Source organism: Heterocephalus glaber, unplaced genomic scaffold (assembly GCF_053883595.1).
Source record: "Heterocephalus glaber isolate CG9 unplaced genomic scaffold, H.glaber_assembly_v1.0 deba00001442, whole genome shotgun sequence".
Lineage (NCBI taxonomy): Eukaryota > Metazoa > Chordata > Mammalia > Rodentia > Bathyergidae > Heterocephalus > Heterocephalus glaber.
This window is the reverse complement of record NW_028258296.1, coordinates 24,696,208-24,719,796: the sequence shown is the minus strand read 5'-3', so window position 1 is coordinate 24,719,796 and position 23,589 is coordinate 24,696,208. Positions and strand designations below refer to the sequence as shown.

Here is a 23,589-nt window from a genome sequence, read left to right as displayed (position 1 = left end):
CCTTTCTAACTGTCCAGTTTATCTAGCCTCTCCGTATCTCTTTTCCTTCCCAGTTTCTAATAACTATTCTTCTACTCGCTGCTTCTATGAGATCATTGTTTTTAGATTCCACATGATTGAAAACATGCAGCACTTGTCTTTCAGTGCCTGGCTTATTTCACTTAATACAATGTCCTCCGGGTTTATCTACTTTGCTATTTTACTTCTCTCTTTTTCTTCTTCCCTTTCTTTGATATGCCCTTCGTTTCTTTCCCTTCCTTCCTCCTCTCTATCCTTCGTTCCCTCTTTCAATATATTTTACCTACTCAGTGCCAAGCAGTGGGACTCAAAGATAAATAAGAAGCTATAGTAGAATCAGTGGGCAAGAGATCTATACACAAGGAGATTTAAAAATGTATGTATTATCCATTTTCTTTGCTTCTCTTCTTTTCACACTGATTCAAACTAAAAGGATATATGTGAGCCACACCCGTGTGGGGAGAGGTCATGCCACCAGCCATTTAACTCCTGCAGGTAGTTTGCCAAGACACCTGCCAGAGAGGACAAGGTAAAAAAATCAAGAATGAGACTGCCCTTGGATGAAGAAACAAAAATAAAAATAAATAGGTAATCTTAACAATCTGAATTTAGAAATGGAATAAATTTGAATAGATTTTTTGATAAATTCCTTGAAACACAAACACTTGCAACTTGTTATTTAAAATAATAGAGATTTGGATGAAAGGTACTTGAGTAGGCTTCTATATATTCAACATTTTCGTTTATTATTTCTTAACCTGGCATTGTTCTGGTGAGAGGATGTATAGCTTTTTTCTAATTATCAATGGGATTTATAATTCCCTCAAATACTTAACTACTTACTACACCAACAATGTACCAGTTACAGTGATTATTGGATGAAAAGCAGAAAAGTAGCTGCAGGACTTAAACTAGAAAAAATTGTAAGAACATAAATGAGTCAGCATGAGGTATAACAGCCTTAAGGGCATCAACTTCAAAGAGAAAATGAAATTATTTGGGTTGCCTTGGTAACATCAAGATAAAATGTAGAAATGAAAATGCAGAGTTTAATGTTAAAAAAACCAACCTCCTCAGCACTAAGGTCTCTCACATCATGGAATGAGCTTTACCATGGCAACATACAAAAAACACAAATGGATTAAATATAGAAAATATTCAAGGAGTGGAAGCATTACAATAAGGATGAAGCTGATATATTCTGTACCTTTCTTTTCTTTGGCACAGAATTAAATAGGGAGATAGCAATGGGCTTGCAGAGATTAAATGAAACTTCCTTCGGGGATATATAATCTTAAATTATTTTAACAGTTAAGTCCTATGCATTATTTCCACCTACTTACTTTCCTCCAAATGAAAGTGTCCATTCATTCTAAAGCTCTGGTTTTAAAAGGGAAAGGAATAAGAAAAACAAGCGTAAAAAACAGAAGTACTCTCCCAGGTTACATTTTCTAAGCCTGATCTATACTTATTTTTGGAGAAGATACATCCACAGTTATTAAGGAATTGTCTCTTCTCCCTAACAGATGACCATATTAACATAGTACTAGAGTGTTGTTATTATTCATTTTTCTTGCAGTGCTGGGGATTGAACCCAGGGCTTTGCACATGTTAAGTTCACAACTTACCACTGAACTGCAACCCCAGGCCCAGTGTTTGAGTATTAAAGTAATGGCCCAGAATCATATTGGCTGGAACACGGCACTGCGGTTGAAGGGCCTAAACTGGAATCCTGACTCTGCCACTGGTAGACTAAGTGACCACGAGATGGCTACTTAATCCTTTTGCTTCCTGTCTTTTAAAGTGGGAGAATATCTTCCTTCATGAGGTTGCTGAGAAGTAAGTAACAGAAAATTGTAGCAATAACTGCAGTAGTAGGCAAGAAATTAGTGTTCAATTTGTGACAACTACTATTATCAATAAAGAGGAAATTGGTAATTGTGATCAAGGGCAATTGCTGTTTGTAAAAAACTTTTAGGTTATTGTGGTAAGAACACTTAATATGATATCTACCTTTTCAACAAATGTTTAAGTGTACAGTATGGTTTGCTGACAGAAGTTGTACAGCAGGTCTCTAGAGAGCTTATTTATCCTTTTTTTGGTACTGGGGATTGAACTCAGGATCTTGTGCTTGCGAGGCAGGCAGCAGCACCACTGAGCTAAATCCCAAGCAAGCTTATTTGTCTTACTAATGAAGCTCTCTGTCCACTGATTAGTATTGTAATTTCCAATTTCACCCCGCTCCTGGCCCCTGACAACCACATTGCACACTCTGATTCTTATGAATCTTACTATTTTAGATACATCATTGAAGTGGACGCATGCAGGAGCTGTCTTTCTGTGACTGGCGTATTCACTTATTATAATATCCTCAAGGTTCATCCATGTCAACACACACTGAAGAATTTCCTTCTTTGAAAAGGCTGAATTATATTCCATTCTAGGCACAGATCACATTTTTACATTAACATTTTATCTGTTGATAGACATGTAAGTTATTTCTACATTGTGCCTATAATGAATATGAGAATTTACTATTAAAAATAAGGATTTCTGGGCTGGGGATTTAGCTCAGTGGTTCCAGTGCCTGCCTTGCAAGTGCAAGGGCCCGAGTTTGATCCTCTGTATCAAAAAAAAAAGGATTTCCTGCAGTATAGAGCCTTCAGTCCCAATTTGGGATACCATACTAAAAATGAACAATTCTTTGTAGAAATGGAAGAAACAAACATTTTTTGTTAAATAGAAAAGGAATAACAATTGGTATTTAATGTCTTATTATGCTTACTAATGCCAGGCATTGAAAGTGTTATCTGTTGAACCCCCACATTAAATTCATGAGGTCCATATTAGCTCTGCTTCACAAAAAAGGGAAGCTGCAAAGAGAGGTTTAATAGTTTCCTCAAGGTCACCAAACCTGTGGAGAGCATTGGCAAAACTTTCAGTTCAGGTCTGTCAGTTTCCAATGTCCAAGCTCTTCATGGGGAATATTATTTTAGTCCATAACAACCTCCTTTATGGGAAATTCATCTTGACAACCTATTTGGGAAGTTAGCCATCTGAGGATCATATTTAGAGTAATCATATTACTCTAAATTTGTGACTTGAACACACTAGCCTGAAATCTGGCTCTAAGGGAGAAATCCAGTCAGAGGAAAGATTTTTTTAGATGTTATAAAGGCCTCAGTTCCTGTCCATGAAGGAGTCACTAGTGTGCAACTTGTCATTCCATCATAGCTAGCTAGAAAAATGGAAATTTACCAGAGCCACAGCTGTACTTCTGTTTTATACTCTTGATTATACCTGTTTTTCATTTGATGCTAAATCCTTGGGTGGAGAATTCAGTCCCCAAATATTGCAGGGTTTCAATCTCCTTCAGGGGTGTCTGCATGTGATTTCCAGGAACTCAGTACAGCAAAACAAGAACCTTTTGTACTGAGGCTATGAATACTGAGAAATTATGCTAAATTAAAATAGAAGGACACTGACTACTTACTTCCTTTTCATTGTTTTTATTCAAATTCATTTGGTTAGAATACCTATTAACCATCTGTTGCCCTTGGAAAATTATCAGGGTCCTTTTCCCCTGACATTTTGAGAAAACACACACACACACACACACACACACACACACATGCACACACAATGTTAATATATCAACTGCATTTCTGGCTTCCTCATCAGGTACCACAATGCTTGTAATGCAGGGACTAGGAAATACTTTAGGTTAATTTCATGTAAAATATTTCCACTGATACCTAAAGTCTTTTTCTACACTATGAAGACATAGATAGCCTTAGTTCTGCCAAGTAACACTGATGTTAAGACACACGGAAACATACAGTGGCCCACTTTGAAGCTGTGGTTCTTTTGCAGGAATGTGACTTCAGATGAGACATCCCATTAGTCTGGGCTCTTCGGTTCCATACTCTTAGCTTTGGTTTTCTTTATCCCATCATATACTGTTCTGCAGGAAATTCTACTACTGTTCTGCTTTCTTTTCAACCTCAATTTCTTCATATGACTGCCCCAAGTTTCCTATTTTTTTGGTTTACCCAATATAAATGTATTAGTCACCTTCTCTTCACTGGAACAAAATACCCAATACCCACAACTTAAAAAAGAAAAGATTTTTTTCTCATGGTGTCCGAGTTATCAGTCCATGGTTGGCTGGCTCCAAGGCAGAAACGACATGGTGGAGAATCCTGGTAGAGGAAATCTGCTCACCCAGGAAGCAGAGGGCAAGAGAAGAACCTGAGAAGAAGCAGCCAGGGACCACATATGTTTCCAAGGTCACCTCCCCATGACCACTTCCTTCAACTAGGCCCCTCCTCCTAACACCCCATTCAGCTATGAACTCATCAATGAGCTAACCCATTGATGAGGTCAGTGTCCTTATACCAATTACTTCTCCAAGAGTCAAGCCGACAATCAAGGTTAACAGGCACAATAAGTAACTGATGCTCCAGTAAGGGATTGGATGTAATGTTTAAGAGGAGTCAAGATGATTCCAGACATTTTTGTTCTTTTTAATTTTTTTAATGATGTCTTTTTAAAATTTCATTTTTTTTTTGTTTTGTTTTTTGTTACCAGGGATTGAACTCAGGACCTTGCACTTGCGAGGCAGGTGGCAGAACCACTGAGCTAAATTCTCAGCCCTAAAATTTATTTTTAAGTGATACACAAAATACAAAAATTGTACATAAATGAGAATTTGGGAGTCACCATGGTGTAGGAAGTGATAAAGATGAAACCATATGTTTTGGTGGAGAGAAAGGAAAACTATCAAAGGACTTTCTGAAACAAGGAATATTTTACCCTAGATATGGGCAAGAATACTGCTCTCTCATTTCCTTCAGGTCTATGCACAAATATAATTTTCAGAGAGGCATGGTCTGGCTACCCTAATGAAGATATGAATACTAACTCACGCACAGCAACACACCATCCCAGGATTCCCTTTTCCTTTCTTCTAAGTTGCTTTCCTCGCAGTACATCTTTAATATGTGTGTGTTTGTTTACTTCTGTTTTTGTCCGTTTCCTGCATCATTTGGTAAGCTTCCTAAGAAACAGGAACTTTGTTTTTGCTCACTCCTTTCTCCCTCCTATTTCTTGGAACAGTGTCTGGCATGTAAAAAGTACTGAATAAATTATTGCTGAATGAGTGAAAAATGAGGGTATACTTATTCTGAAATTCTCCCAGTTGTTAAAAATGTGTAACAGAAATTTTTATGTGACTACCAGAATTTAGAATATAATGTACTCTGTTTAGGGACAAAAGAGAAGCAAAGAAGTCAAAAGAGGTTACCTGAGTTATTTATATGGAGGCAGAAATGGAAAATTCTCTGTTTTATCTATTTGGGGAGTTAGGGGATAGAAGAAGAGGAGTAGGACAAGAAGTATTCTCAGCCTGATTTATTTTGAACTATGGGCTCTTTTACCATATTATTAGCTGTATCTGAGCCCTTTACTGTGTTGCTTGCTTCAGTCACCTTCCAGGGACCTACAATAAAATAAAGACTCCAAGAAGAGAAGTGTGTTTGACAAGCGACAGTAATCACAGAGAGCTTAGTTTAGCAAATGGCCAGTAATGAATAAGCACAGCAAAAGGGGAGTGCGGCGATGGCAGGAAATTATGATGGGTTTAAACCAGCAGTAATGTTGAACAAAATAAAAGGCAGATAATAGAAAGTAGGGAGATCCTTTTTCAAATAGTAAAGGGAACAAAAGATGGAGGAGGGGGCAGGGAAAGAGGATAAAAAAAGAGGAAAAAATGGAAATAGAGCTTTGGCAAATGGAAAGGGGATTAAGAGTTGGAAAGAGCAGAGAGGGGTGGGAGGGGTAGGAGATGCTGAAAGAATTAAGATGTGTTATGTACATGTATTAACTCCCCATGATAAATATAATCATTATGTACTGTAAATACGTACTAATTCAAAAATGCTAAATATGTAGTACAGTATTCAAGAGCCACAAACGTAACCTAATTCTATAACTAGCATTATTCAGGACATTTACAAAAATCCTCCAAGACTGTCTATGCAATCTCATTTCCGCCCCTCCCTATTTTAGCCATCTCCTGCTACTTCTCTTTGCTCTCGCCAATAGGTCCTTTTAGTAGTTTCTAGAACACCCCAAATTCACTACTGCCTTGGGGATGTTGCACTTGCAGCACTTCTGCCTAGAATTCTCCTCTTCCTAGTATCTTTGTGGCTCTAACCCTTGCCTTCTTCTGGCCTTGCTGAAACTTATCCAGATTTCAACCACATTTTTTTTTTTAACCATCTCTGCCACCACTACTCTGGTTGAAGCAATTACCACTTCTTGGATAATACTGCAAAGTCAATTTACTATTAAAACTATGGCCCACACTCCCCTTCCTTCTCCCCTATCCTATTCTTCTTCATAACTACACACTTTTTTTTTAGTACCAGGGACTGAACTCAGGACCCTTTGATTACGAGGCAGGTGCAGCACCACTGAGCTGAATCCCTGGCCCCCACATAGCTACACGCTTTTCAACATACCACACAGTTTAGTTACTTGTTTCCTTTTCTGCTTCTCACTGGAATGTAAGTCCCTCATAGGTAGACATTTTTTGCCTGATTTGGCAATTGTTTTGGCCTTACTGTTTATGAGATTTCCTGGCTCCTATCTGTCACACAAGAGATACATGTTGAATGGAAGAATAAAGTAGTGGCAACAGAACCTGTAGAGAAATATTAAGTAAATTAAGATAAACAAAGGAACATGTAGGGCTAACAGACGACTCAAGAGCCTGGAAGTACAAGGATAGATTGAAGCACCAAACCCAACATGCCTCAACTTGGTACCTAACAGCAGGTTTCAAATGTACTGCATGAGAGATTTAGGAAGAACCTGTTGTTAAATGACTTGAATAAAAGTTTCTAGAACAAAACCTGTTGGGTCATCCCATAGAGACATGAAAAACAGGACAGTAAATCATGCTTGGATGAGGAGGCTTCCAGGGTGTTAAATGAGAAAGCGCCCTACTATGCCAGTGGGGGGCTAAACATTCTTCAGGAGCCAGTATCACTGACTGGAACACAGAAAGTGCTGTGTGTTTCCAAAGGGAAAACACACTCACTGGTTTCAATTAGAAACTGTCGACTGGAAAACCTGTTGATAGAATGTGGGCTGAGCTTGGCTCCAGAAATTTATTAGAGAACACCTGGGGGATGTGGCATAAAATCCAGAGCAGGCAGAGGAGTGCAGCTCTCAACCTTAGCTGTGCATTGCAATCACCTGGAAAGCTTAAAAACTATGGATACCTGGGTTCAGTTCAAATAGAGTCCCTGGGGTGGGGCCCAGACATGACGTTTTTTTTTTGGTACTAGGAATCGAACTCAAGGCCTCGCATTTCCAGCCAGGTGCTGTGCTGCTGAGCTACATCCCCAGCCCCTGACATGTTTTTTAAAAAGGTCCTGGGGTGATTCCATCATGCAGCTGAAATTAAGACCTATTCTAGAAACATGTGTTTTGTCTTTTAGTGATACAAAGTAAAGCTATGCACCAAATGATGTCTTAGGGAAAAACCAGAGCTTTATCTGGCCCTACCAAAGGTAAAGTGTGCTCAGAATGAGCTCGATACTCTATAAATTTTTCCTTCCTTCCTTCCTTCCTTCCTTCCTTCCTTCCTTCTTTCCTTCCTTCCTTCCTTCTTTCCTTCCTTCCTGGGGCTGGAGGTGGAATCAAGGGTTGTGCACATGCGAACACTGAGCCACACCTCCAGCCCCTATATTTCAACCTTGGATCTTTTATAATATCACCTGCACACAACCTCTTCCCAGAGCACATCAGGACCAAAAGGCCCACCTTCCCTGGGGAAGAGCACACTACCTGGATAATATCTGGAGGGGTCTTAGGCCATAATTGCAGTGTCTCATTTGAAAGCCTGTGGCTGAGTATTTTCATATGAGTCCAAGATCAACACTTTTCTACCTGTTCTGTTCACTCCTTTACTGCCTTGGGTTATTTATAGTCTCATCTATTCCTCTTTCACACTGTAAACTCTGTCAGGGCAGAGACTGAGTTGCTCATTTGGGCACTCCCCACCCCTGACCTACCTGTCAGCTGTAATGGTTTTACATCACACAGAGCTCTACACATACAGCCATGAATTACTCCTCTGGAACATTTTCTGAATGTAGATGATGCTCTAAATATTAGAACAGTAGTTTCTGATGGGATCCATGTTCATTTGATAAGTGTTTTAAAGTAACAATGAGTATTGATCTTACTTTATAAAACTCTTGTTCTGTATAAGGGAAAACCCCACAACATGAGCTAGGGTTTACAGTGTACCTAACAGGTGGCAGGGACTTCAAATGTATTATATTATTTAACTCCCAAATATCCAGGGCTTAAAGTACTATAATCCCATGTTTGTGGAAAAATTTGAGACTTTGGAAGTATCCTGCTGGAGGTTACAGAGCAGTAAGTAGAAGGGCCTGAATGTGACATAGGTAATGACTTTGGAAGTATCCTGGTGGAGGTTACATAGCAGTAAGTAGAAGGGCCTGAATGTGACATAAGTGATCTGTTTTTAGGGCCCATATTCTAAATCACTAAACCAACATTCCATAGAGAGAAGAAACTACAGAACTGAACACTGAACTGAATTCCTTCCTGATTTAACTTAAGAATTAGTTAACAATAAAAGGTGTTCTGTTTTACAGAGGGTTTCTTAAAAACTGTGAGTGATGCTATCTAAAATTTCCTATCAACTTACATTATAATATAAGACATACTTTTAACTGTGTATTATATTCAGAGTATAATATAAACTCAGAGGTGTTTTCTTTTAGATTTATTTGCTTTTCCACTGGCAGAAGCTCCTAACTCTTTAACTTTAAATATTTTAATTCTACCACCTCTTAGGCACTTAATAACTTTATAGAATTTAAGGGGTAGACTCTACCTTCATCCAGTAGCTAAATGAGAGAACAGGTAAATCATTTTCATGCTGAAAAGGGCCCATTTCAGCATGCTGTGTATACATGTTTTCAATAAATATTTTATACTTTATCATGTAGTATGAAAAATGATATAACATTCCATTTTTATATCAACTGCTTAGTTTTGGAAAAACTTTCTTAATCTTGTTCACAGGTAATCCTAATATAAAATGAGTAATGATGCTTAAGTATAATCTTCCTAAAAATGAGGACACAGATGTATGTTTTTAAAGCATAGTGATCCTGCCACCTTCTCCATTTCCACTAAATGAAATGGCTTAGCATATAAAATGTTGAGATATGCAGAACAATTACTGGAAAACCTTATTGATGGGATTAAAATTTTTTCATCTTTTTCAGATTACCTTATAAAAACAAACACATTTAAAAACAGGCATCATTCCAGGTTTCCAAGCAAACACATTCAAATAGATTAATTAACATATTGGAGTCAAGAGTGTTTTCAAATGCTATACTTAACACTGCTTGTGATATCACACAAATAATTTTGATTCAGTGACTATGTCAACAGGAAGAGGTCTGGCAAAAACATAAAATCCTGAGCAAACTAATACTGAGACTCAAGCAACTCCATTACCAGAAATGTTAAATCAAACAGCAGTGTGGCCAAGGAACATCAAAGAAAACCACTGTTTTCAAGATGTGTGGTTTCTTCATAAGGGTTCTATTATGCTCTTATTTGGATATGGCACAGAGGGGCCTTTTGAAACTATAGTACATTTCAATTAAAAAAATCTCAGTCTAGCTGAGTAAATGTAAAGATATTCTTAGTTATAAACATACATTCCCGAGATTCTCTAGAAATACATGTGCTGCTTGACATTAGTAACATACCTCAGTACCTCAGCTAAAATACTTTTGCTTTACAAAATATTCTAATATGATATAGTCCTTTGCCCATAGCCCTAATTTTGGTTTAACATCTTTTTTCCTTTCAGTTGAAGGAAAGGTCCCTTAAGCATTTTGCAGAAACAAACTGCACTCATACTATGTGTCTTCTAAACCACAATGGCCACTCCTTACTGGGCCCACAACCACAGCTGGGCAGACCATTCATAAAGATATGACATGCTGCTACTTAGGACACTAAACTGCATTAATAGGGTTTTAATGCAAAACTCAAAGGTAAGTTTTGCAAATTCTCATCCCTATAAACTGATTACAGCTGTAAAAATAGGGTGATATGAAGGTCTTCATCCAAAACAATATATGCCAACAGTAAAAAACTCCTGTTATTACCTTATATGTATATGTTACTTCAGTGAACATCTGCATTCCCAGAATTCTAAGTTTAGTCATAAGCAGCCACATTAATCTAAAAGATAAAAATAAATGTAAGTCATCTATCTCTACACACCATTTTGTATAATATAATGCAGTGATCACTATGTAAATTTTACCGCCAGAAAGACTGAGGTTTGCAACCTAGCTCTATGGCTACCAGCTGGTGACCTTAGGCAGGTTTTTAACCCCTTTAAATGATAAACATTTAGAAAAGTACCTGGCAATAAATATAATAATTACAAATCCCATTATTTGCTTAAGAAAATATTAGCTAGGCTTCTCTTTTGGGAATTTTCTGGATTCTGAAAATTTACTGTGTGTGCCCTATACCTGCTGCTGATAGAAAGCACTTCTAAGAACCCCAAAACTGTGATGTCCACGTCAGAATATTTGGTAATTTTTCCACTTGTCTCAAGATAGGTGTTTCTTCATCAAACATCTCACACTGTATGTGTACCTGTCAAAACCCCATGAAATGCCAATTTGTCCCAATTGAGAGGTCACAAATGTGCGATTCTCTAAGATTCTCCACACACTGTACAACTCTTGGGAGCCTGCTCAGCACCTAGCATCTCTGGAGCAGAATTCAAAGTTTTAAGGAAGCCACCACAGCCAAGACTAATAATGATAAAATCAACTGGACAGTTCCTTAAGAACAAGAGTTCTTTACAGGTACTTACAGTCTTGCAAGTATGAGCACAAACCCCTTATGGAAAGGCTGTTCCTCTGACCACTGCACCCCAGAGCACAGCTGACTTTCCAGGGCCTGCATGATGTCAGCAGCTGTGCCCAAGGAAAGCAGCTACAATGTGGAAGCTGAGTCATCTGATCTCCAGGAGGAGTAACCGGAGGGACCCTCAGTTGAATCTCTATTGCCAACTGTTCCTGTGCTCTTTGTCATATCGGTATCACGTGGGAAGGCAGCATGTGGGTTCCCTTTATTAGTCTCCCTTTCCCTTTTACAGGATAATAGATTAGCACATGTTCCAGCCCCTTGTAGGTAGGTGAGGCCATGTGCCTGGTCCTAGCCAATAGAATATAAACAGAAAAGATGGATTCAGCCCTTTAAAGTGACTTCAAAGGAAAGGAACTTGCCCTCAACATGCCCTCTTCCCTACTTCTTGGACAAGATGTAGTCTTAGGATTAATCAGCGTCACTTATAAAGCTAGGGGCACATGTTAGCAATGGTGGAACATCAACATATAAGGAAGCCACATCCTCAGCACCGTATGATTCTGTCCAGACTATTATTTGAGAGAAAGAAACTATGTCCTTTATTGTTTAAGTTACCACTGAGTGTAGAGAGGAGATGGGGGTGTCCCTCTGACAGTACATGAACGCACAATACAACTCTTCAGTCCCGTGGGCAGAGCTTCTCCCACTGGGTCAGGTAAATGCCTTCAAGTGGAGGAGGGGTTAGGTAGGAAGCCCCCGATACACAGGGTATACTTTCCTGGCACACTGATTTTACTCAAAAGATTTGAGATTAATAAAACAAATGTCCTATTGAACCAGGTGTGGTGGTGCACGGCCATGGCCAGCCTGAACTATGTCGCAAGACCCTGTCTCAAAAAACAAACAAAAACCCCAAATGTTCTATTGAAACAGGCATCCAAAATCAAATATAAAATCACATACTTTTTAAAGTTAAAATATAAGATATTAAATGAAATTGGTCTTTCAAGCAAGATGCTTGCAGCTCTACTCCTAGATTCCTAAAACATGCAGAAAAGCTCTTCTATCTTGAGGAACGTACTGATGAGAGTATTAAGAGCACTGGCTGAAGAACAAACACTTAACAGAAAATCCAAGGTCTAGATCCAATTCCACTTAGACAAGTCCCACCATCCTGGTGCTTTTACATTTACAAAACAGAGCCACATACACAAATGCCCAATCAACACATTGATACACACACACACATACACACACTTTTTGGGTTGGATGAAAATAAAGATGGCAGGGCTGGGGATTTAGCTCAGTGGTTTCACCGCCTGTTGCACAAGCGCAAGGACCCGAGTTCGATCCCTGGTACCAAAAAAAGAAAATAAAGATGGCGTAGGTCATATTCCTGTAGCAATGACATCAAAGTGGAAGTTATACAACAAAAAGCGTGCTTATGGATCTGATCAGCACATTGTGAAACACTTCGGTGGAAATGTGTTTCACAATTCACAAGGAACTTCCAAACAGCTTTTCTATGCTCCAACATGATGCTATGGTTTGAATGTCTCTTCTAGAACTCATGTGGAAGACAGACTGTTATTTAAACAGTATTAAGAGGTAGCCAAGACAGGAGGCTCCCAAGTTTGAGCACAGCCTGGGCAATGCAGCGAGACCTTGTCTCAAAATAAGAAATAAAAAGGTGCTGAGGATATAGTCCAGGACAAAGGCCCTGGGTTCAATCCCTAGTATCTTACCACCACCACCACCACCACCACCACTACCACCACCAGAAACAACAAGGTGAAATTTTAAGAGGTGTTAGGTCCTAAAGGCTTCATCTCATGAATAAATTTATGTCATTATCTCAGGAGCAAGCCTTTTGAGTGTACTCTGTAACTCTCTTTCCCTCCCTCCCTCCTCTCCTCTCAGCTCATCTGCCACCTGATTCCTTCCACCTTGTGATGATGTAACAAGCCCTTGCCAGGTGCCAGGGACTTAATATTGGACCTTCCAACTTCTGGACCATCTCAGACCTAGCAGTATTCTGTTATAGCATTCCAAAACAAACTAAGACTTATAAAGACACAATTATAGATCACCAGCAATGTGGGAATGCCTCCAACCTGAAAGTCAAATATAAATAAGAAAAATACAAAAAGAAGCAAGCAAAAAAGAAAAGAAAGAAAATAACCACCAAAACAACAAATCAAAACAAAAGCAGGGGAAAATACAAAAGCAGAGAGCAGGAGTTTTAAGATCCTCAAATTCTAATTAATATTCTCAGAGAATTAGCAGAAGATGATGTATTTATAAAATAAGCATTTCATAAAAGCTTAGGGTTAGAGGCTAATGATGACAAAATCAATCTTCAGGTAGAACAAAAAAGGAATTAGAAAAGAAAAATAGAAATATAGATTTCAGATCCAGTTGTTTCAAAAACAGAAATTTCATAAGGAGTAAAAGGAGAAAAATGAAGGAGAAATTATCTAGGTAAGAATACTAGAAAATTTTCCAAAACTAGGGGACTCATTATCACACAGCCTGACTAAAGTGTCCAGGGTGATGTTTCAGAACACGAGGGCTGAAGTGAAGGGGAGATCCTAAAAGCCTCTGGTAGAGGAAACAGAGAGGGCAAGAGGGCATATACAAAGAAATGAAAACCAGATCAACATCAGGCTTCTCAGCAACAAAAGTGAATGCTGGGACATGGTAAAAAGTTTTTTTGTTTTTTAATTCCTAATGAAAGCAGTTGCCAATTTGGAGCTCAATATTTAGCCAAACCAACTTTCTTTCTTTCTTTTTTTTTTTTTTTTTGGTACCAGGGATTGAACTCGGGTCCTTGAGCTTGCGCAGCAGGCGGTGAAACTACTGAGCTAAATCCCTGGCAAAACCAACTTTCAATTCTGAGAGTATAACTATATTTTAGCCACTGTACAACACAGGTAACTTACTTTTACGCATTCTTTCCTTAAAAAGCACTGAAAGTTACAAAGACAATAAAAAGTCCTTCCCCTGAATTCCAGATTTAAATATCCAGCTTTTGATTTGAAATTTCCAACTGGATGTTTTAAGAGGTATGTGAAAATTAACAGGTCCAAAACAATTTTTCATTTCATCCAAAATCTGTTATTTGCACAATCTTCTACATTTCAGTAAACAGGAAACCCATCTGTGCAGTTCCTCTGATTCAAAGTTTGAGTCAGCTTCGCCTTCTTTCTTTCATAGCCACACCTATTCTAGTCCTATTCTATCCTAGTCCGCAAAACTTACTAGATCAACCTTTAAACTACATCTAGAAACTTGCCAGTCCTCACTGCGTCTCCTACTTCCCAGGCCACCAGCTGTGTACCAGTTTACTGGAAGAGGCTCCTAGCTGGTCTCCATGCCTTGATCTTCGTCTCCCACCATCTACTTCCTTCTCTGCCGGTTTGTCAGAGTGCCTTTGCAGAGGCGTAGTGACATCAAAATTATTTTCTTTTTTTTTTTTTTGGTACCGGGGATTGAAGTCGGGTCCTTGTGCTTGTGCAGCAGGCGGCGAAACCACTGAGCTAAATCCCGGGCCCCATCAAAATTATTTTCACAGAATATTAAACATCAAAATTATTTTCATATAATATTAAACAACATTTAGGGGCCGGGGATTTACCTCAGTGGTTTCGCCTCCTGCTGCGCAAGCGCAAGGACCCAAGTTCGATCCCCGGTACCAAAAAAACCCCATCATTTGCCTTTTTAATTCATTTTCTGGTGAGTGCACAGTGAAGTTTTCCTGAGGTTACATGACATATGGTAATGAACAGACAGAACGCCAGACATTAAACAGATTGGCAAATACTGAAAACAGTGCCATCTTCTTACTCCTCTGATTTGTTTTGAAAAATAGTCATTTTCATAAAATGTTATTTGCATTAACATGTAGTGCCTTCGTTATTATTTTAAAATAAATAAACATTTATTATTTAAAATTTTTAATATGGTAAAAATCTATAGACATGACCTACATAAAATTCTTGGGAGTCTTCAGTAATTCAAGAGGGCAAGGGTCAGAGACAAAAAAGTTGGCTCAGGGCTGCTCTATTCCATAGCCAGAGGGATTCTTTTAAAAGTCAAGTGAGATGAAACTTTCATTTGTTCAGAACCTTCTGCTTGCTCCTCATCTCACTCAGAATAGAGGTGGGAAAGATACTTCTGAGCTCACCCCACTCTCTGAAGAAATACTGTTTTAAGCGGAGCTTTATGGCACATGCCTATAATCCCAGCTACTTCAGAGGCTGAAACAGGAGGACCATAAGTTCAAGTCCACCCTGGGCAACTAAGCAAGATCGTCTAAAAAAAAAATAATAAAGGGGGGGGGATGTAGTTCATTGGTAGAGTACTTGCCTAGCACATGAGGCCCTGGGTTCACTCGTTTCAAAAGAAAAACAAGCAACAAAATAAAAAAATAAATAACTTACGATTTCCCCATTCACTCAGTGCCCTCCCTGTTGTTCCTTCATTATGCCAGGGAATCATCTTTGCTTCTGTTGTCCCTGTTGCTTAAACTGTCTCCCCAAGATAGGGGTAGCTGCTTCCTGTTCTCCGGGTCTTTGCCTCATGAGCCAGATTTTTAACCATGTCCCTTCCCAGACATTTAAATACCTGCAAATATTTCCTCATTCTCCAGGGATGATGCTAGCCCCATTTTTGCCGCTTGTATAGTTGTTTTCTCTGTATCCCCTGTCACAGAATAAGCCCTCAGGAACAGTGGCTGTTTTGTGAATCCTCTCAAAGGCTAGCAGATCTGGTGGTCTAAACCCAGTGTGGTCTTAAATTATAAACACTTGGCTGATCTCAAGGGGTTGTCTGGTCAATCCTTCAGGCAAGACCACACTACATCTGTGAAATGGACAGATTCCTAGATACATATGAATTACCAAAGTTGAACAAAGAAGACCTAAAAACTCTGAACAACCCAATATCAACCAATGAAATTGAAAATGTAATTAAAAACTTAGCAACTAAGAAAAGCCCGGTCCTTGATGGCTTCACTGCTGAATTCTACAAGACATTTAGAGAGGAACTGCTGCCGCTACTCTTTAAACTCTTCAATGAAATTGAAAGGGAAGCAATACTCCCAAATTCATTCCTGGAAGCAAGCATCACCTTGATCCCCAAAGCAGAGAAAGACCCAACTGAAAAAGAGAACTATAGGCCAATCTCACTAATGAACATAGATGCAAAAATCCTTAATAAGATACTGGCAAACAGAATGTAGAAGATCATCAAGAAGATCATACACCCTGATCAAGTGGGATTCATCCCGGGGATGCAGGGATGGTTCAATATACTAAAATCAATTAATGTAATATACTATATCAATAGAGACAAGGACAAAAACCATATGATTATCTCCATAGATGCAGAAAAAGCATTTGACAAAATCCAACATGCATTTATGGTAAAAACCCTACAAAAAATTGGAATAGATGGTCTCTACCTCAAAATGATAGAAGCCATCTATGAAAAACCAACAGCCAATATCATACTAAATGGTCAAAAACTGAAATCCTTCACACTAAAATCAGGAACAAGACAAGGATGTCCACTATCACCACTCTTGTTCAATATAGTTCTGGAAACATTAGCCATGGCAATTAGACAAGAGAAAGAAATAAAAGGAATAAAGATAGGTAATGAAGAAGTCAAATTGTCATTATTTGCAGGTGACATGATACTCTATATAGAAGACCCCAAGAACTCCATCAAAAATCTTCTAGACTTAATAACCAAATTCAGTCAAGTAGCTGATTAAAAGGTCAACACACAAAATTCAATAGCTTTCCTCTACACCAATGACAGACTCACTGAGAGAGAAATAGGGCAAATAATTCCTTTCACAATAGCATCCAAAAAACTGAAATACCTAGGAATCATCCTAACAAAAGAAATCAAAGACCTCTTCTCTGAAAACTATGGCACTCTGAAAAGAGAGATTGAAGATGATATCAGAAAATGGACAGACATGCCCTGCTCCTGGGTAGGAAGGATTAATATAGTGAAAATGGCCATACTTCCAAAACTGCTATATAGATTTAATGCAATTCCAATGGAGATCCCAGCATCATACTTCATAGACCTCGAGAAAACAATCCAAAAATTCATTTGGAGCAAGAAGAGACCCAGAATAGCAAAAGCAATTCTAGGTAACAGAGACATGACAGGGGCTATCACAATCCCCAACCTGCAGCTATACTACAAAGCCACTGTGATAAAAACAGCATGGTACTGGCAAAGAAACAGACTTGAGGACCAGTGGAACAGATTAGAAGATGCAGAAACAACGCCAGACACACTCGGCCATCTCATCTTCGACAAAGGAGCCAAACACCCTCACTGGAGGAAAGATAGCCTCTTTAATAAATGGTGCTGGAAAAATTGGGCTTCAACTTGCTAAAGGTTAAAACTAGACCTGTATCTCTCACCATGCACTAAACTAAAATCAAAATGGATTAAAGATCTAAATATTAAAATAGAAACTCTGAACCAGTTGAAACAGGTTAGGTAGAACCCTTGAAGACATCGGTGTAGGAAAAGAGTTTATGAACAAAACCTCAGTTGCCCGTGAACTAGCACAAACAATCAACAAATGGGATCTCTTCTTATTAAAAGGCTTCTGCACAGCAAGAGAAACCACCAGCAGTGTGAAGAGACAACCCACAATGTGGGAAAAAATCTTCATCTGCTCTTCCTCAGACAAAGGTCTACTATCTCGAATCTATAAAGAACTTAAAAAGATCAGACCTCCCAAATTTAAAGACCCAATCCAAAAATGGGCATCTGAAATGAACAGACATTTCTCAGACAAAGAAGTAGAAATAGCAAATAAATACATGAAAAAATGTTCAACATCACCGGTCATTCGAGAGATGCAAATGAAAACAACGCTGAGATTCCACTTCACTCCAGAAAGAATGGCTGCTATCATGAAATCAACCAATAACCAATGCTGGTGGGGCTGTGGGGAAAGAGGAACCCTGCTCCACTGCTGGTGGGAGTGTAGACTGGTGCATCCACTGTGGAAATCAGTATGGAGATAACTCAAAGAACTAGGACTGGAAGTCCCATTTGACCCCGCTATTCCACTGCTGGGGGTCTTCCCCAAAGAATTAAAAGAATCATACCACAGTGATATATGTGCACCCATGTTCACAGCAGCACAGTTTGTAATAGCTAAAACTTGGAAATAGCCCAAATGCCCATCAACTGGAGACTGGATAAAGAAAATGTGGTTTTTTATAAAATGGAGTACTACTCAGCCATAAAAAATGAGAAATTAGAGACATTTATAGCTAAGTGGATGCACATTGAGGCAATACTCTTAAGTGAAATAAATAGGACACACATGTGTAAATACCAAATAGTTTCTCTGGTGTGAGAAACTGAAAGTGTAAATAGGGACTAAATGTATAATAGGTAATGTGAAATAGGAAGAAAAGGGGCAAAGGGGAAGGAAGTGGGAGGGCTAGGGGAAAGGATAGAAGGGAATGGGATTAATATGAGAAAATGGAAAAACAGGAACAAAATCTTTGTAAATAGAGAGGACTGGAGGGGTTGAAGGGAGGGCTGGGCAAGGGTGAAAAATAAGAACCAAGAGAGACTATGTAAAGGTGCAAATTTCCAATGATGAATGTCATTATATTGTATACCTAAAATGTACCCATGATTAGAATGAATAATTGATAATGTAAAATAGGAAGAAAAGGTCCAAAGGGGTAGGGGTAGTGGGAGGGGCAGGGGAAAGGAAAGAAGGGAAAGGAAAAAATGCTGAGAAATGGAAAAAATGGAAATAAAGTCTTTGTAAATAGGGAAGGGTGGAGGGCGTGAAGGGAGGGCTAGGAATGGGGAAAAAATAAGAACCAAGATGCATTATATAAAGGTACAATTCCCAATGAGAAATGTAATTGTGTTGTGTACCTACAATGTACCAATAAAAGAATTTTATACAAAAAAAAAACAACTTAGAATGAAGCAAAAGGGAGAACCATATGTGCTTTCAAGGTAATAACTAAACAATTATTTAACTGATTCACCCAAACTTTATTTAGGGAAATATGCCCTTTTTTGACTTGCTAATTGCTTCTGATTAAATTTGTAACTTGTAAAATTTTGTCCAGTATTACACAACACACTGATTTTTATTTCCCTGAATACATTTCCTAGTTTTACAGCTAACCTAGCAATGTTATCCTAACATTCTTTTTAAAAATAATTCTTTGAATACTCTGAGCTGGTTTTATTGTCCTGCTGGCTCCCTTGTTTATGGGTTAAATAAATCTCTGACATGTTCATTCTGTTTAAGAGTCATGTTTAATTTTCTGAAAATTATTTTGACAACATTCAAAAAAGTTCTGTTTTTTTTTCTGGTACCGAGGATTGAACTCAGTACCTCATGCTTGCCAGGCAGATGCTGTGCTGCTGGGCTAAATCCCTGGCCCAGTTTTGCTTTGTTTTATCTGCCATTTGTTTGTGTATATATTTACATCTATATTTGTACTTGTCTAACAGTTAAAACTTTAGCTAGAAAAGCCAATAGGCTAATTCTTCCAGAGAAAAATTAACAACTTTTTCTTTCAAATAAACAGTGTTCACATTTTCTAGGTAGAAACTAATGAGCACTTGTATACATCTAGAATAAGAGAATCTATGTGGTTACTAAGAATTAGCAACAATGACAGATAGACAGATAGATAGTGTGTATGCATACCTGTGTGTGCTCAAATGGCTATATCGTCAGCTTTCAACAGCCCTTTTCCAATTTTTCATCAGAATTTAAAATCTAAAATATCAAGTTTTAGTAGTGCTTTTATAATAACTTTGCAAACAACTACAAGTGAATTAATGTAAAATCTGAAATTCAATTGATACTCCTGATAATGATAATGATGATAATAATGCTTTCACTAAAAAGACAGTTAAATGTCTTAGTTATGATTTTATTCTAGTTTGGGATATGATGCAAAATTAAACTTTATTTGCATCAAAATGTCAAACACTGAGTTTCCATATAACCTGACAATTCTACTTTTATACTTATCTATCCAAGAGAAACGAAAATATATGTACACACAAAACTTGCACATGAAAGTTTACAGGTGAATTGGTCTTAGCTGGTAGTTCCAGAGTGAAGATAACCTAAATGTTGATCAGCTGATGAAGAGATAAACAAAATGTGATGTGTTCATGCTGTGGAATATATTTGTCATTAAAAAATAGAGTAGTGATATATGATACAAATGGGTAAATCTCACTTGTAAGCTGAGAAGCTAGTAACAAAAAACCCTCATATTTTATGATGCTACTTACATGAGATGTCCAAAATAGGCAAACCTATAAAGACAGAAAACAATGGTTGCCCAGAGCTTGGGAGAAATAAAAGTATGGTTGGGAGTAAGGTGTGACAGTTAATAGGTACAGATTTATTTTAGCGGTGACAAAAATGTTCTAAAATTATGGTGTTTTAAAAAATGTTCTAAGATTATGGGGATGACTGTACAATTATATAATCATATTAAAAGCTACTAAATTGCATAGTAATATTATGGTATGAAAATTATATTTCAAGTTACTAAAAAGTATTTTAGTTCATTTTACTGTTTTCTGCTAAGAAGCCTATTTAAATGGAAAACAGTAACTCTCATATTTATCTCATAGGTAAAAGCAGCTCATTATTCAAAAATTTAACACTTCAGATATGCTCAACACTGAATTATAACTAGCATCTGTTTCTGCTGTAAAATTTTTGTAGGCTGTAAATTTTAAGCAATGCTGCAATAATGTGAGATCAGGGAGTATATGTGTGTTATAAAGTTTTTGTTTTGTGTTACTATTATTATTATTATTATTGTGGTGCTGGGAATATGAACCTCGTGAATGCTAGGTGAGTACTTTAACACTGAGCCACATCCCTAACCTTGATAAATTTTTAAGATGAACAGTGGATGTATTAGTTTTTTTTGTTGTTGGGCCAGGGATTTAGCTCAGTGGTGTTGTTGTTTTTGTTTTTGATTTTGGTACCGGGGATGGAACTCGGGACCTTGGGCTTTCGAGGCAGGTGCCGGAACCACTGAGCTAAATCCCCGGCCCCGATGTATTAGTTTTTGGTGGTAGTAAAAATTATAACTTAAGATAAATTTAAGATTCTGAGTGAATATTGAAATTTGGTAATTAATGAATGATCTTTAGAAAACAATTAAGATAATTTAATCTATTATCATATTTATACATAGTTTGTTCTTCATAATATTCAAATAAGACTATTTTATAAAATGCTTCATAAAATTGATTTTAGCTTTAAAACCTGCCATCCACCACTGTTTGACCTATGTGATTTATCTGAAAAATAACACTGAGAAAAAATTAATTTTTAAGTAGTTAAGTAGCTAAGCAAAACAGATAACTGCTAAGTCAGAAAGAAAAATTATTTTTGGATAATCTTTTGTCAATATAAGTCTATAATGTTATTTATGGACTGTATTTTATACTCAGATGGCAAAAGCATTTTTATTCTCATCCAACCCAAATGTGTTCTTCTAGAAGAATTAGCTTTCCTGCTTTGGTTCTGCTTTTGTTATTTCAAAATTATAAAAAAAGCAAACAAGCAGAATAAAGATTTTTGGCCTCTAGAGAAATTAAAATTCTAACACTTTCATATACTTTCTTATATAATTGTTGTAAGTTAAAAAGCCAGCCAACATCATGACCTTCTCTTATCCTTGGGCACCAGTACTGTCTCTGAAATTATTTTAAAGTGTTGCTGTACTTTGAAACAGTAAAAAAAGGAGCAGGTGCTTTTATACCCAGAACATGTTTGATACACACTGGTTAGCATGTAGGTAGCACCAATGGTTTGTTCTTCTCCTGTGACCCAGGAAGTAGCACTCATTCAAAGATGCTAGAAACAACTAGTTTTAATTAATTTGCCCCTTAATTATGTTAACACTAGTTGGTTCTACTTATTACATTCATATTATAGGGAAAGCTGTCAAGTGAAAGATAAAGTAATAGTAAGATGTTATTAATGTGATTGCATTATTAGATACTTCTTCAGGAAAAGTAAAGTGAAATTCATGTTCATGTGCAAGGGCTGACTGACACAGTGACTGTCAACATACTTAAGTTTTAATATTTTTAAAAACAGATTTTTAAATACTTCCGTGTCAATTAGAGATTAGTATGTGGAATTTACTATTTTTAGTTGATGCTTTATAGATTCCTTGGGATTTGGAATCTTACTTTTTAACCATAAAGGCTATATAAGCTTTCTTTCCAAGCTTTGTCTTTAATTTTTTTTTTCCATCTTTACAGCCCTGGGTTGACTTCTGTATAATACTGAATGGAAGGGATGAGAGAAGATATTTTTGCCTAGTTCTTGATTTTAGAGGAAAGCACTCAAAATTTCACCAGTAATAATGACATTAGCTATAGGTTACTTACTTTGAGAGACTTAGAGATAATTTTTGAGAATCTTATCATGAATAGTTTTTAAAATGTTGAACATTTCCATTGAGATAATAAAGGCAGAAGATTTTTGAATGTTAAATCAATCTTGTATTCTCGATATTAAGTCCCTTTGGTCTGAAGTTTCCTTATAGGAAAATTTTTCATTATAAGTAATTTGTCAGACTTTACAGTTTGTTCTTTTGAAGGAGTTGTCCTCATTTCAGTGATCATTAATACAGTTTTTGCAGTATTTCCTTGCTATCCTTTCTGGGTCAGTAGGGTCTGTGGCGACACCTCTCTTTCATCCTTGATACCAGTAATTTGGGATTGTTCACTGTCTCTTTCTCCTTACCTCTTTATAGGTTTTGTTAGACTCATTAATCTTTTCAAGTAAGTGACTTTTGGCTTATTAATTTTTTTTTATTATTCATCTGTTTTTCATTTCATTGTTTCTGCTACTGATCTATTTTTACTTCTATGTTGGTTTTGGAATTTAATTTAGCTTCTTGTGATAGAAATTAAGATCACTGATAGCCAGTATTTCTTTTTTAATACAAGCACATGAAGCTCTACAAAACTACACTTATGTATCATCTCTCTATCATCTTCTTACCTACCAATCTGTCTATGACTTGCTTTAGATGTTTCATCATCTTTCTTCTTCATTTTGATATTCTGATCCAAAAGGTACATGGAAGTTTCTCATTTTATTTACAAATGTTTGATGCTTTTCTAGACTTATTAATTCCATTGCAGCCAGAGAACACTCTAACATTTCAAAAATAATGTTGTTCTGTACTTTTTTTTTTTTTTGGTACCAGGGATTGAATTTGGGACCTTCAGCTAAATTCCGGGCCCTGTCCTCTTTTTTGAGAAAAACTCATTCTTCATCTACATTACTGTCATCCTATATGAAATATATTTTTATTTTTGTTCTTTCTTTTTTTTTTTTTTCCGTACAGGGGATCAAACTCAGGACCTTGCGCAGTGCCACTGAGCTAAATTCCTGGCCCCTATATTTTTATTTTCTCTAACATGATTTTATAGTTTTTATTGTTGGTTTCCAGGAATTAGACTGTGGTGAATTACTGAGTAAATTTAGTAATTTACTTAGTACTGTTATATTTAACCTACTTGTAAAAACCTTCT

The 23,589-nt window shown here is 37.2% G+C and overlaps 1 protein-coding gene across 2 annotated transcripts in view; it reads right to left on the bottom strand.

Moving 5' to 3' along the window:
- Window positions 1-23,589, bottom strand: part of Lrrc8c (leucine rich repeat containing 8 VRAC subunit C) — an 86,747-nt gene that overhangs the window by 50,352 nt on the left and 12,806 nt on the right. Inside the window, exon 2 of one of the 2 annotated variants that reach the window (XM_004841304.4) lies at window positions 10,254-10,329. The exons of the other annotated variant lie outside the window; for it this stretch is intronic. The gene's annotated coding sequence lies outside the window, so the exon portion shown is untranslated. The remainder of the gene's footprint in view (window positions 1-10,253; window positions 10,330-23,589) is intronic. 2 annotated transcript variants of the gene reach the window in all.